This window comes from Pan troglodytes, chromosome 10, assembly GCF_028858775.2.
Source record: "Pan troglodytes isolate AG18354 chromosome 10, NHGRI_mPanTro3-v2.0_pri, whole genome shotgun sequence".
Lineage (NCBI taxonomy): Eukaryota > Metazoa > Chordata > Mammalia > Primates > Hominidae > Pan > Pan troglodytes.
In genome coordinates, this window is record NC_072408.2 from 76,036,158 (window position 1) to 76,048,270 (window position 12,113).

Genomic DNA, 12,113 nt, shown 5'->3' on the forward strand with positions numbered 1-12,113 from the left:
GGAACAGTTCTTCCTTGCCCTTCAGTTCTCCCTTGCCCTTCAATATATATAGCTCCTCTCATCTGTCATGGGCTGAGGAACCAGTGAACCTGTAAACCAAGCACCATGGGCATAAGTCTGTAGGCCAAGTGAAGACTGGATGGTAAAGTACATGGGCTTCGTGACCCCACTGCCAGCTTCAGGCTAAGGAAGGACTGACTTAGCAGTTCCAAGACCACTGAGCTGGTTCCCAGTGGATGTCTCCTTCATACCCCCATCATGACCAGGGTTTGAGGAGGTGCCTCTCAGCTTCCCCTGTGACACTTGGAACCATATGAGGGATGCAGTAGAGGTCAAAAACTGAGGAATCAGCCTTAGGGAGTCAATGGGATTGGTGTCGTTTGCTCTTGGGGAGGAAAGCTGGGGCCTGGGCAAGGACAGCAACTGGAAGGTGAAGGGCAGGCCTGCCTTTAAGTAGTAGTAGTGATCAGGCTTGAAGAGCCATCATGGGTCATGCCCAAGTACTGGGCCTGCTTTGCGGTCAGCTTGGTCAGCTTCATGTTCAGCTTGCCCAGGTGGGCTTCAGCCACTGCCTCATCCAGCTGGGGCTTGATGTTCACCTTTTCCACAGCATTCTTGTTGAGGCACTTAACATTGATCTCCATGTCAAAGGGTCCAATGTTATACACAATGGCAACATCCTTCATCTGCTCAATGTGTCGGCCAAGGATGATATTGAAAAAGTCTGTGGTGGTGTCAAAGATGTTGCCATCCTGGCAGGCCTCCTCCATGGTAGTCACCTCTTAGCCATCAGTAGCAGCCTGCAGTGTGTTGAGTGGGTCGATTTTGGTGATGATTATGCAAGCCCCAAAACCCTTCAGGGCCTGGACACAACCATTGCCCACATCGCCACAGCCCACCACCACCGCTACCTTGCCAGCAATCATCACGTGTGTGGCCCACTTGATGTTATCTATGTGGGACTCCTGGCAGACATAGAGGTTGTCAAACTTGCTCTTGGTGATGGAGTCATTGACATTGATGGTAGGTGCCCTCATGATCGCATTGGCCATCATCCTGTGGACCCAGTCATGGTCTCCTCGAAGATGCCTCAGCTGACTGACAGAAGCTGTGGGTACCTGGTGTAAATGAGGTTGGTTGAGGTCACCAGCATCATCCAGAATCATGTTGAGGGGCCTATCTTTGAAATACAGTATCTGCTCAATGCACCACAGGTACTTGTCATCTCTTTCACCCTTCCAGGCGCACACTGGAATGCCAGCCTCGGCAATGGCAGCTGCCACATGGTTCTAGGTGGAGATGTTGCAGCTGGACCACTGCATCTCAGCACTTGAGGTAATGAGGGTTTCAATGAGGACAATGGTCTCCACTGTCATTTGCAGGCAGCTAGTGATGTGAGTGCCTTTCAGTGGCTTGGAGCCAGGAACAACTCCCTCATGTACATCAGGCCCACCATGTCAGCCTCCACAATGTCTAGGGCCTTGTGTCCCCAGGCGTCCAGGCTGATGTCAGTGACTGTGTAGGGCAGTTTGTCAGACATGCTGGTGGTGCTTCTGCATGGAATGATGGACACAGGCGAAGGGGGCTGGGACTCTGACATGGGGCGGGCAGTGCTGGGCAGGCCTAGCAACTTTTTATATGCTTAAAATCCATATGTATTTCCTTTTTTGAGTAAATTGTCTGTTTGTTACTCATTTTTTTCATAGGGTTGTTGGGTTTTTTTTCTAATCAATTTATTTTTGCTCTTCCATCCTGGGCAACATAGCAAGACCTCATCTTTCTCCAAAAACAAAAGGAGCCAGGCATGGTGGTGCGTGCCTGTAGTCCTAGCTACTTGGGTAGATGAGGCAAAAGGATTGCTTGAGCCCAGGAGGTTGAGGCTGCAGTGAGCCATGATCCCATCACTGCACTCCAGCCTGAGTGATATAATGAGACCCTGTCTTGAAATAAAATAAAATTGAATTAAAAAAAATTAGAAGTAATTATGTATGTATATTACTGGATACTCATTATAAAAAGAGAAAATTTGTGTTATTCATAACATAACATGAAGAGAGGCAGGATGTAAAGGAGCAGAGTTTTACACATGAAAGAAGGTAAGTTGTTAGCAGCATAAAATAGAATGTTACAATGTTAAGATGTTTTATGTAATTGCAATGGTGACCACAAAGAAAATATCTACAGAATATACACAAAGGGAAATGAGAAGGGAGTCAAAATATGTCACTACAAAAAAATCAACAAAACACAAAAGGAGACAGCAAGGGAAGAAAGGAGGGACAAAAAGCTACACAACAAACAGAAAACAATTAATAAACTGGCAATAGTGAGTTCTTTCCTATCAGCAATTACTTTAAATGTAAATGCATTAAACACACCAAATAAAAGATGTAGATTGGCTGAACGTATTTTTAAAAACAAGATCCAGCTATATGCTTTCTACAAGAGACTTACTTTATACTTAAGATACACATAGGCTAAAAGTAAAGGGACAGAAAAAGATTCCATGTAAATGGAAACCTACAAGACAGCAGGGGTGGCCATAATGTAATACTAGACAAGATAGTCTTTAAGTAGAAACTGTCAGGAGGACAAGAAAGGATGTTATGTAATGATAAGGGGTCCATTCATCAGGAACATATAACAACTATAAATATATGCACATCTAATGTTAGAACTCCCAAATAGGTGAAGCATTGACAGGACTGAAAGAAGAAATTAACAGCAATACAATAATAGCAGGAGACATAATACTTCTCTTTCATTTATGGCCAGAACAACCATACAGAAGATCGACAAGGAAACAGAAGACATGAACACAGTATAGATCAGTTGGCTGTAACTGATGTCCACTCAACAACAGCAGAATACACATTCTTAAGTACTCTTGGAGGCTTCTCCAAGATAGACCACATGTTAGGCCATAAAACAAATCTTAACAAATTTAAGGAGATTGAAATCATACAAAGTATCTTCTCCAATCACAATGAAATAAAACAAGAAATCAATAGCAGAAGGAAAACAAGAAAGTCCACGAATTTGTGGGAACTAAGCAGTGCCCTCTTAATGAATGGGTCAGAGAAGAAAACACAAGTGAATTTAGATAATATCTGAAAACTAATGAAAGCAAAAATGCAACATATCACACTTATGGAATGCAGTGAAAGTAGAAGTGAGGGAGAAGAAGAAAGATCTCAAATCAACAACCTAATCTCATACCTCAAAGAACTAGAAAAGAACAACAAACTAAACCCTAAGTTATCAGAAGGATTAGAGCATAGGTAAATGAATTAGAGAATAGAAATACCATAGAAAAACATCAAGGAAACCAAAAGTTGTTTTTGTTGAAAAGATCAATGAAATTGTCTAACCCTTAGCTAGACCAACTGAGAAAATAAGAGAGAAGACTGAAATAAGTAAAATTAGAAAGCCAGGTGCAGTGGCTCATACCAGTAATCCTAGCACTTTGGGAGGCCAAGGTGGGAGGATCGCTTGAGCCTAGGAGTTCAAGACCAGCCTGGGCAACATAGCGAAACCCTATCTCTAAAAAAGAAGTAAAATAAAAAACTTTAGAAACAAATGAGAAGCTGGAAATCATCATTCTCGGCAAACTGTCGCAAGGACAAAAAACCAAATGCCGCATGTTCTCACTCATAGGTGGGAATTGAACAATGAGAACACTTGGACACAGGAAGGGGAACATCACACACTGGGGCCTGTTGTGGGGTGGGGGGAGGGGGGAGGGATAGCATTAGAAGATATACCTAATGTAAATGACGAGTTAATGGGTGCAGCACACCAACATGGCACATGTATACATATGTAACCTGCATGTTGTGCACATGTACCCTAGAACTTAAAGTATAATAAAAAATGAAAAAAAAAGAAATGAATGAGAGGACATTATAACCATTGTCACAGAAATAAGGATTATGAGACTGTTGTGAACAACTATGCCAACAAATTGGATCATGTAAAAGAAATGGATAAATTCCTAGAGGAATACCACCTACAAAGACTGAATCATGAAGAAATAAAGAATATGAATAAACATAATATGAGTAAATAAATTGAAGCAGTAATCAAAACCTTCCCAGTGAAGAAAAGCCCAGGACCTGATGGTTTCACAAAAAAATTCCACCAAACATTTAAAGAACTAATACCAATTCTTTTCAAACTCTTCCAAAGAATTGAAGAGGAGGGAACAATCCCAAACTGAGTCTTTGAGGGCAGCAGTAAGCTGATAACAAAACCAGAATAAAACACAAGAGACTGGGCATGGTGGCTCACATCTGTAATTCTAGCACTTTGGGAGACCAAAGCAGGTGGGTCTCTTCAGCCCAGGAGTTTAAGACCAGACTGGGCAACATGGTGAAACTCCGTCTCTATTAAAACAAAAAAAAATCAGCCAGGTGTGATGTGCATTTGGAGCTACTCAGGAGGTTGAGGTGGGAGAATCACCTGAGCCCGAGAAGTCGAGGCTGCAGTGTGCTGAGCTGAGATTATGCCACTGCACTGCAGCCTGGGCAACAGGAATGAGATACTCTCTCAAAAACAAAACAAAACAAAACACACAAACACAAAAAAAGAAAAGAAAAAGAAAAACCTATGGACCAATAATGGACTGATATTGCTGATGAATATAGATGCAACAAAATAGGTATATAAGGAACTTACCTCAATATAATAAAGGTCATATAAGACAAGCCCATACTAGCATCACATTCAATGGAGAAAGACTGAAAGCTTTTCCTCTAAGATTAAGAATAAAGCAAGGATTTGCCCTCTCACCACTAATATTTAACATGGGAAGTCTGGCAAGAACTACTTGGCAAGAAAAAGAAGTATAAGACATCCAAACTGGAAAAGAAGTAAAATTATCTCTATTTGCTAACAATATGATCTCATATTTAGAAAATTCTAAAGATTCCACAAAAATTACAATAAACACTTTCAAAAAAATTGCAGGATACAAAGTCAACACATAAAAATCATTTGTGTTTTTATGCACTAACATTGACCAGAAAAGGAAATTACAAAAACGCATACTATATACTATAACATAAGAAAGGGCAAAACACTTAGGACATGAAAGACTTGTACACTGAAAACTACAAAGCATTGCTAAAAGAAATCAAAGAAGACACAGATAAATGTAAGACATCCCATGTTCATGGCTTGGAAGCCTTAATATTGTTAAAATATTCATACTACCCAAAGTAATCTAAGATTCTATGCAATATCTATGAAAATCCCAATGCATTCTTTACAGAAAAGAGAAAAAAATTCTAAATTGCATATGGAACCTCCAGGGATGCCAAATAGTCAAAACAATCTTGAAAAAGGACAGAGTAGGAGGCCTCACACTTACTGATTTCAAAGCATACCACAAAAAAACTGCAATTAAGATGATGTGATAATGGCATAAAAGTAGATATATAGACCAATGGAACAGAATGGAGAGCCCAGAAATAAGCTTTTGTATGTATGGTCAAATAAACTTTGGCAGTATTCCTAGACCACACAATAGGGAAATGTGTCTCTTTAGTAAAGGGTGTTGGGATAACTGGATGCAAAAGCATGACATTGAATCCTTACCCTACCCCACAAAAATTAAGTTAAAAAGGATGGATCAAAGACCTAACTCTAAGCCTTAAAACTATAAAACTCCTGGAGAAGATATGGGAGGAAGGCTTCAGGACATTGGATTTGGCGATGATATTTTGGATATGACACCAAAAACACTAGGCAAGAAAAGCAGTAATTGATAATGGGACTACATTACACTTAAGTGCTTTAGCACACTAAAGGAAACAGTGAAAAGAAAACCTATAGAATGGGAGAAAATAACTGCAAATTATGTACCTGATAAGGGGTTAATATCCAGAACATATAAGGAACTTCTACAACTCAACAACAAAAACTCAAGTTAAAAATGGGCAAAGGATCAAAATAGACATTTTTCCAGAGATATATGAATGGCCAATAAATGCACAGGACAATGCCCGGCATCACCAATCATTAAAGAAATGGAAATCAAGACCACAATGAGATATTATCTCACACCTACCAGTATGGCTACTGTCAAAAAAACAGAAAATAACACATGTCGGAGAGGATATGGAGAAGTTGGAACACTTGTGTATTAGTGGTGGTCATGTAAAATGGCACAGCCACTGTGGAAAACCATATGGCGGTTCCTCAAAAAATTAAAAATAGAAAAACCATGTGATCTAGCAATCTCATTTCTGGGTATACATGCAGAATAATTGAAAGCAAGGTCTCTAAATGATACTTGCACACTTATGTTTATTGTGGCATTATTCATAATAGCCAAGAGGTGCAAGCAACCCAAATGTCCATCAACAGATGAATGGATAAGGAAAGTGTGGTATATTTATACAATGGAATACTATGCAGCCTTAAGGAATTCTGTCATATGCTACAACATGAATGATCCTCAAGGACATGATGTTGAGTGAAATAAACCATTCATAAAAGGACAAATACTATATGATTCCACTCATATGGTGTATTTAGAGTGGTCAGAAATTATAGGAACAGAGTGCAGAAAGGTAGTTTTTAAGGGCTGGAGGTTGGGGGAAGAGGAATTAGTGTTTGGGGGTATAAAGTTTCAGTTTTGCAAGATGAAAGCATCCTAGATATCTGTTGCACAATAATGTGAATATATTTAACGCTACTGAAATGTAATCATTTTTAAGTAAAAAATGATTAAGATTGATGTAGTTTGGTTATTTTATTTTATTTTATTTTATTTGAGATGGAGTCTCACTCTGTCACCAGGCTGGAGGGCAATGGCGTGATCTCAGCTCACTGCAACCTCTGCCTCCCGGGTTCAGGTGATTCTTCTGCCTCAGCCTCCCAAGTAGCTGGGACTACAGGTGTGCACCACCACACCCAGCTAATTTTTGTATTTTTAGTAGAGACAGGGTTTCACCATGTTGTCCAGGATGGTCTCGATCTCTTGACCTCATGATCCATCCGCCTTGGCTTCCCAAAGTGCTGGGATTGCAGGCATGACCCACTGCACCTGGCCTATAGTTTGGTTATTTGTCTCTAACCAAATCTCATGTTGAAACGTTGGAGGTGGGGCCTGGTGGGAGGTGTTTGGATTATCAGGTGGATCCCCTATGAATGACTCGGGCCATCCCCCTGGTGATAAGTGAGCACTTGCTCTGAGTTTGCATGAGATCTGGCCATTTAAAAGTATGTGGCACCTCTCCCACCTCTCTCTCTCTCTCTCTCTTGCTCTTGCTTTCAACATGTGATGTGCAAGCTCCCACTTCACCTTCTACCACGAGTAAAAGCTCCCTGAGGCCTCCCCAGAAGATGAGCAATGTTGATGCCATGCTTGTATGGCCTGCACAACCATGGGCCAGTGAAACCTCTTTATAAATTACCCAGTCTTGGATATTTCTTTATAGCAATGCAAGAATGGCCTAATACAGAAAATTGGTGCTGAGGAGTGGAGCATTGCTATAAAGATGCCTGAAAATATGGAACTGACTTTGGAGCTGGGTAACAGGCAGACGCTGGAAGAGTTTGGAGGGCAGAGAAGAAGATAGGAAGATGAGAGAATATTTGGAAATTTTGCAGCCTAGCTATGTGGCAAAGAGAGTAAAAGGTTTTTCGAGAGAGAAATTGAAGCAGGCTGTGGAGCAATATCTTGCTAGAGATATTTGCATAACTAAAAGGGAGCCAAGTGCTGATATCAAAGAGAGTGGGAAAAAGACCTCAAAGCCATTTCAGAGACCTTCATGGCAGCACCTCCATCACAGGCCCAGAGGCCTAGGAGGGAAGAATGGTTTCATGGGCCAGGTCCAGGGCCCCATTGCCCTGCACAGCCTCAGGACACTGTTCCCTACATTCTGGCCACTCTGGCTCAAGCCTTGGCTCAAAAGACCCCAGATACTGCTCATGCCGCCATTCTGGAGAGTGAAAGCCACTGTAAGCCTTGGTGCGTTCCACATGGTGTTAAGCCTGTAGGGTGAAAGAGTGAATGAGGTGTGCCAGCCTTCATCTGTATTTCAGAGGATATATGAAAAAGCCTGGGTGCCCAGGCAGAAGCCTGCTACAGGGGCAGAGCCCTCAAAAAGAACCTCTGCTAGGGCAGTGCTGAGGGGAAATGTGTAGTTGGAGCCCACACACAGAGTCCTCACTGAGGCACTGCCTAGTGGAGGGGACCACTGTCCTCAAGAACCCAGAGTGGTAGATCCACTGGCAGCTTGCACCCTGTGCCTGGAAAAGCTGCATGCACTCAACAGCCTGTGAGATCAGCTGTGGGGCAGAACCCACAAAGTCACAGGGGCAGAGTTGCTCAAGGCTTTGGGAGCCCAACCCTCATATCAGTGTGCCCTGTATATGGGACATGAAGTCAAAGGAGATTATTTCAAAGCTTTAAGAATTAGTGCAGGGTTTCTAACTTCCATGGGGCCTGTAGCCCCTTTCTTTTGGCTGATTTCTCCCTTTTGAGATGGAAATGATTACCCAATGCTGGTCCTCCCATTGTATCTTGAAACTAAATAACTTGTTTGATTTTACAAGCTGGCTCATAGGTGGACGAGAGTTGGCTTGTCTCATTTGAGATTTTGGACTTTTGAGGTAATGCTGGAACAAGTTAAGACTTTAAGAGACTATTGGGAAAGCATAATCGTATTATGCAATATTAGGAGGACATGAGAAGGGGGATGCAGAGATGGAATGATATAGTTTGGACATTTGTCCCCACTCAAATCTCATGTTGAAATATAATCCCCAATCTTCAAGGTGGCCTTGGTGGGATGTGTTTGGGTCATGGGGGCAGATCCCTCATGAATGACTTAGGCCATCCCCTTGGTGATAAGTGAGCTCTTGATCTGAGTTCATACAAGATCTGGTCATTTAAAAGTGTGTGGCACCTCTCCCCACAATCTTGCCCCTGCTTTCACCGCATGACATGCAAGCTCCCACTTTGCCTTCCACCATGAATAAAAGTTCCCTGAGGCCTCCCCAGAAGCCAGATGATGTCAGCACCATGCTTATACAGCCTGCAAACTGTGAGCCAATTAAACCTCTTTTCTTTATAAATTACCCAGTCTCAGGTATTTCTTTCTTTTTTTTTTTTCTGAGATGGAGTCTCGCACTGTCACCCAGGCTGGAGTGCAGTGGCACAATCTCAGCTCACTGTAAGTTCCGCCTCCTGGGTTCACGCTATTCTCCTGCCTCAGCCTCCCAAAGTAGCTGGGACCACAGGCGCCCGCCACCACGCCCAGCTAATTTTTTTGGTATTCTTAGTAGAGACGGGGTTTCATTGTGTTAGCCAGGATGGTCTCGATCTCCTGACCTCGTGATCCACCCACCTTGGCCTCCCAAAGTGCTGGGATTATAGGCGTGAGCCACCATGCCCAGCCCGGTATTTCTGTATAGTAATGCAAGAATGGCCCAATACAAAGATGGTAAATACAACATTGTGTGTTTTTTTAACCACAATAATAATAGTAATAAGAGTATTGTTCTAAGGAAGAGCAGAGAAGCTGGGCATGGTGGCATGCACCTGTAATCCATGCTACTCAGGAGGCTGAGGCAGAAGGATTGCTTGAGCCTAGGAGTTCAAGTGCTGCCTGGGCAATATAGCAAGACTCTATCTAATTTTTTAAAAATAATAAACAGGTAAAGAAGAGGAGAGAAATGGGAAAGGAGCTGTCAGAGAATGTTATTATTAATCAATGGATGTTTGGGATTTGCACAAGCCAAGTGTCATGATGATAGATTCAGAATGGTCAAACCATACTTGAAAGGCCATCTTCCACTTCTTACCTTTCCTGGTGGAAAGTTGAAACCCCGGCTGGGCGCATTGGCTCGCGCCTGTAATCCCAGCACTTTGGGAGGCTGAGGCAGGTGGATCACCAGGTCAGGAGATTGAGACCATCCTGGCTAACACGGTGAAACCCTATCTCTACTAAAAAATGCAAAAAATTAGCCAGGTGTGGCAGCAGGCACCTGTGGTCCCAGCTACTTGGGAGGCTGAGGCAGGAGAATGGTGTGAACCTGGGAGGTGGAGCTTGCAGTGAGCCAAGATCGCGCCACTACACTCCAGCCTGGGAGACAGAGCGAGACTCTGTCTCAAAAACAAAAGAAAGTTGAAACCCCAAGAACTACACATTTTTACAAAATATTCACCCTCCAGTGAACTACTATTTTTGGAGAGTAGTGGGAGTGTAGAAAGGTATGGAATAGTGACTATGTTGAGGCCTCCAGAGTCCTCAGTGGAAAACAGAATTTCATGTTTTTCTGACATCATAAGCCTATGTCCCCATATGGGACTGGGAGGACATGGACTTTTACCACAACTTGGTTATGTTTACTTACAGGGAGCCTCTGTTTCTAAGAAGGCAAAAACTTTGCAAGGAACAAATGATCTCATAATAATTCAAACGTCTTCCAAATTGCAGTCACACTTATGCTATGGAGAAGTTTAGTTGCCTCCATATATGAAAATACTTCTCACATATATTTATTTATTAAGGATCTTTTGTGGGTTAGTAGATGGAATAGAAACCCATTCCTTTTAGGGCAATCATGTAGACAATTCTAATCTCATAACTCTACTGCAAATGTGGAGAATCGTTGACACCATGAACTTGATGACATCTTAGATCCAAAGTTTCATCTCTTTTAGAAATGAACCAGAGCAACAAGAAATGGGTAAAACACACCGTGTATTAGTTTCCTAGTGCTGTCATAACAAAGTACCACAAAACAATAGATACTCATTGTCTCTTCAGTTCTGGGACCTAGAAGTTCAAAATCAAGGTGTAAACAGGGCTATGCTTCCTCTTGAAACTGCAGAGATGTCCTTCCTTGCCTCTTCCCAGCTTTTGGTGGTTTACTGGCAATTTTTGGTGTGCCTTGGTTTGCAGTTGCATAACTCCAGTCTCTGCCTTAGTCATAACATGGCATTCTCCATGTGTGTCTCTGACCTCCCGTGCCTGTCTTCTTATAAGGATACCATTAAGATTGGATCAGGAGCCTACTCTACTCCAATATGACCGCATTTTAACCAGTTACACCTGCAATGACCCTAATTCCAGATGAGGTCACATTCTGAGGTACTAGGAGTTAGGACTTCAACATATTTTTTACTTACATGGGAACACGATTCAACCCATAACACCAAGCAAAACTGGATACCAGATGAAGATCCTCAAATGTAAAAATAGTTAAGTAGTGTTAACAGGTGGTGTGAATGGACTGTTGGCATAGTGGGCTGGGGACGGATCGTAGCAGCTCCCGGAAAGAGCCAACGAGGATATATGATCTGAAGTATTTGCCTTTGCAGTGGTAGATAAGGATACTAGAGAAAAAAGATGTGAGAAAGAGCAGTCAAACATGGCATGAGACAAAATTAACCAGAAAAACATGGTATAGAGAAGATGAAAAGTACCAAATATGTATCACTCATCGACTCAGAAAAAAGAGGCCTCTGCTCTGGGTTCCACACTTCAGAGGGACCCATATATCACAAGCACACACATTTATTAAAGAACACATAGGCAGCTCTGTCAGTTTTGGATTTGATGCTCCGTGTCAGCACAGCACAACTAATCTAAACTTTTTGTGAATAACGCCAGGGAAATGCTTCTCCAAATCCTTTGCCCAATATCTTTAAAACAATAGGTAACTCTGCCCAACTATTATTCAGATTTATGGGTTGACTGCTACTGACACTGCTGCACAGATCAGTGAGGATTGGAGTGTCAGAAGTTTCAGGAAACAGAAATGACAAATTAATTAACCTGTCATATTTTTCCTCTCAACACGAAAGCAAAAAATTTTTGCATAATAAAGTATTGTTTTCCACTAAGTGCCTCACTGATTTTATTGCTTCTCTTTGTGTTCAAAGTGTACCCCTTTGTGGAAATTTGGGACACTTTGAATAAAATGTTTCTTTTGTAATCCTTTAGATTATTACCTTCAATGGAACAGAAATTAATTGAAAATAGTATGACATTTGTTGATATTGTGATTGTGTTAAAATGAAGACATAAAATTCATGGAATAAATATAATTTATAAAATATATTTGTTTCATTTATTTATTTGTTTCTTTTATTG

The 12,113-nt window shown here is 41.7% G+C and overlaps 1 pseudogene; it reads right to left on the reverse strand.

Moving 5' to 3' along the window:
- Nucleotides 1–183: 183 nt before the first annotated feature.
- On the reverse strand, nt 184–1,540 carry LOC467063 (adenosylhomocysteinase-like; annotated as a pseudogene).
- Nucleotides 1,541–12,113: the final 10,573 nt, after the last annotated feature.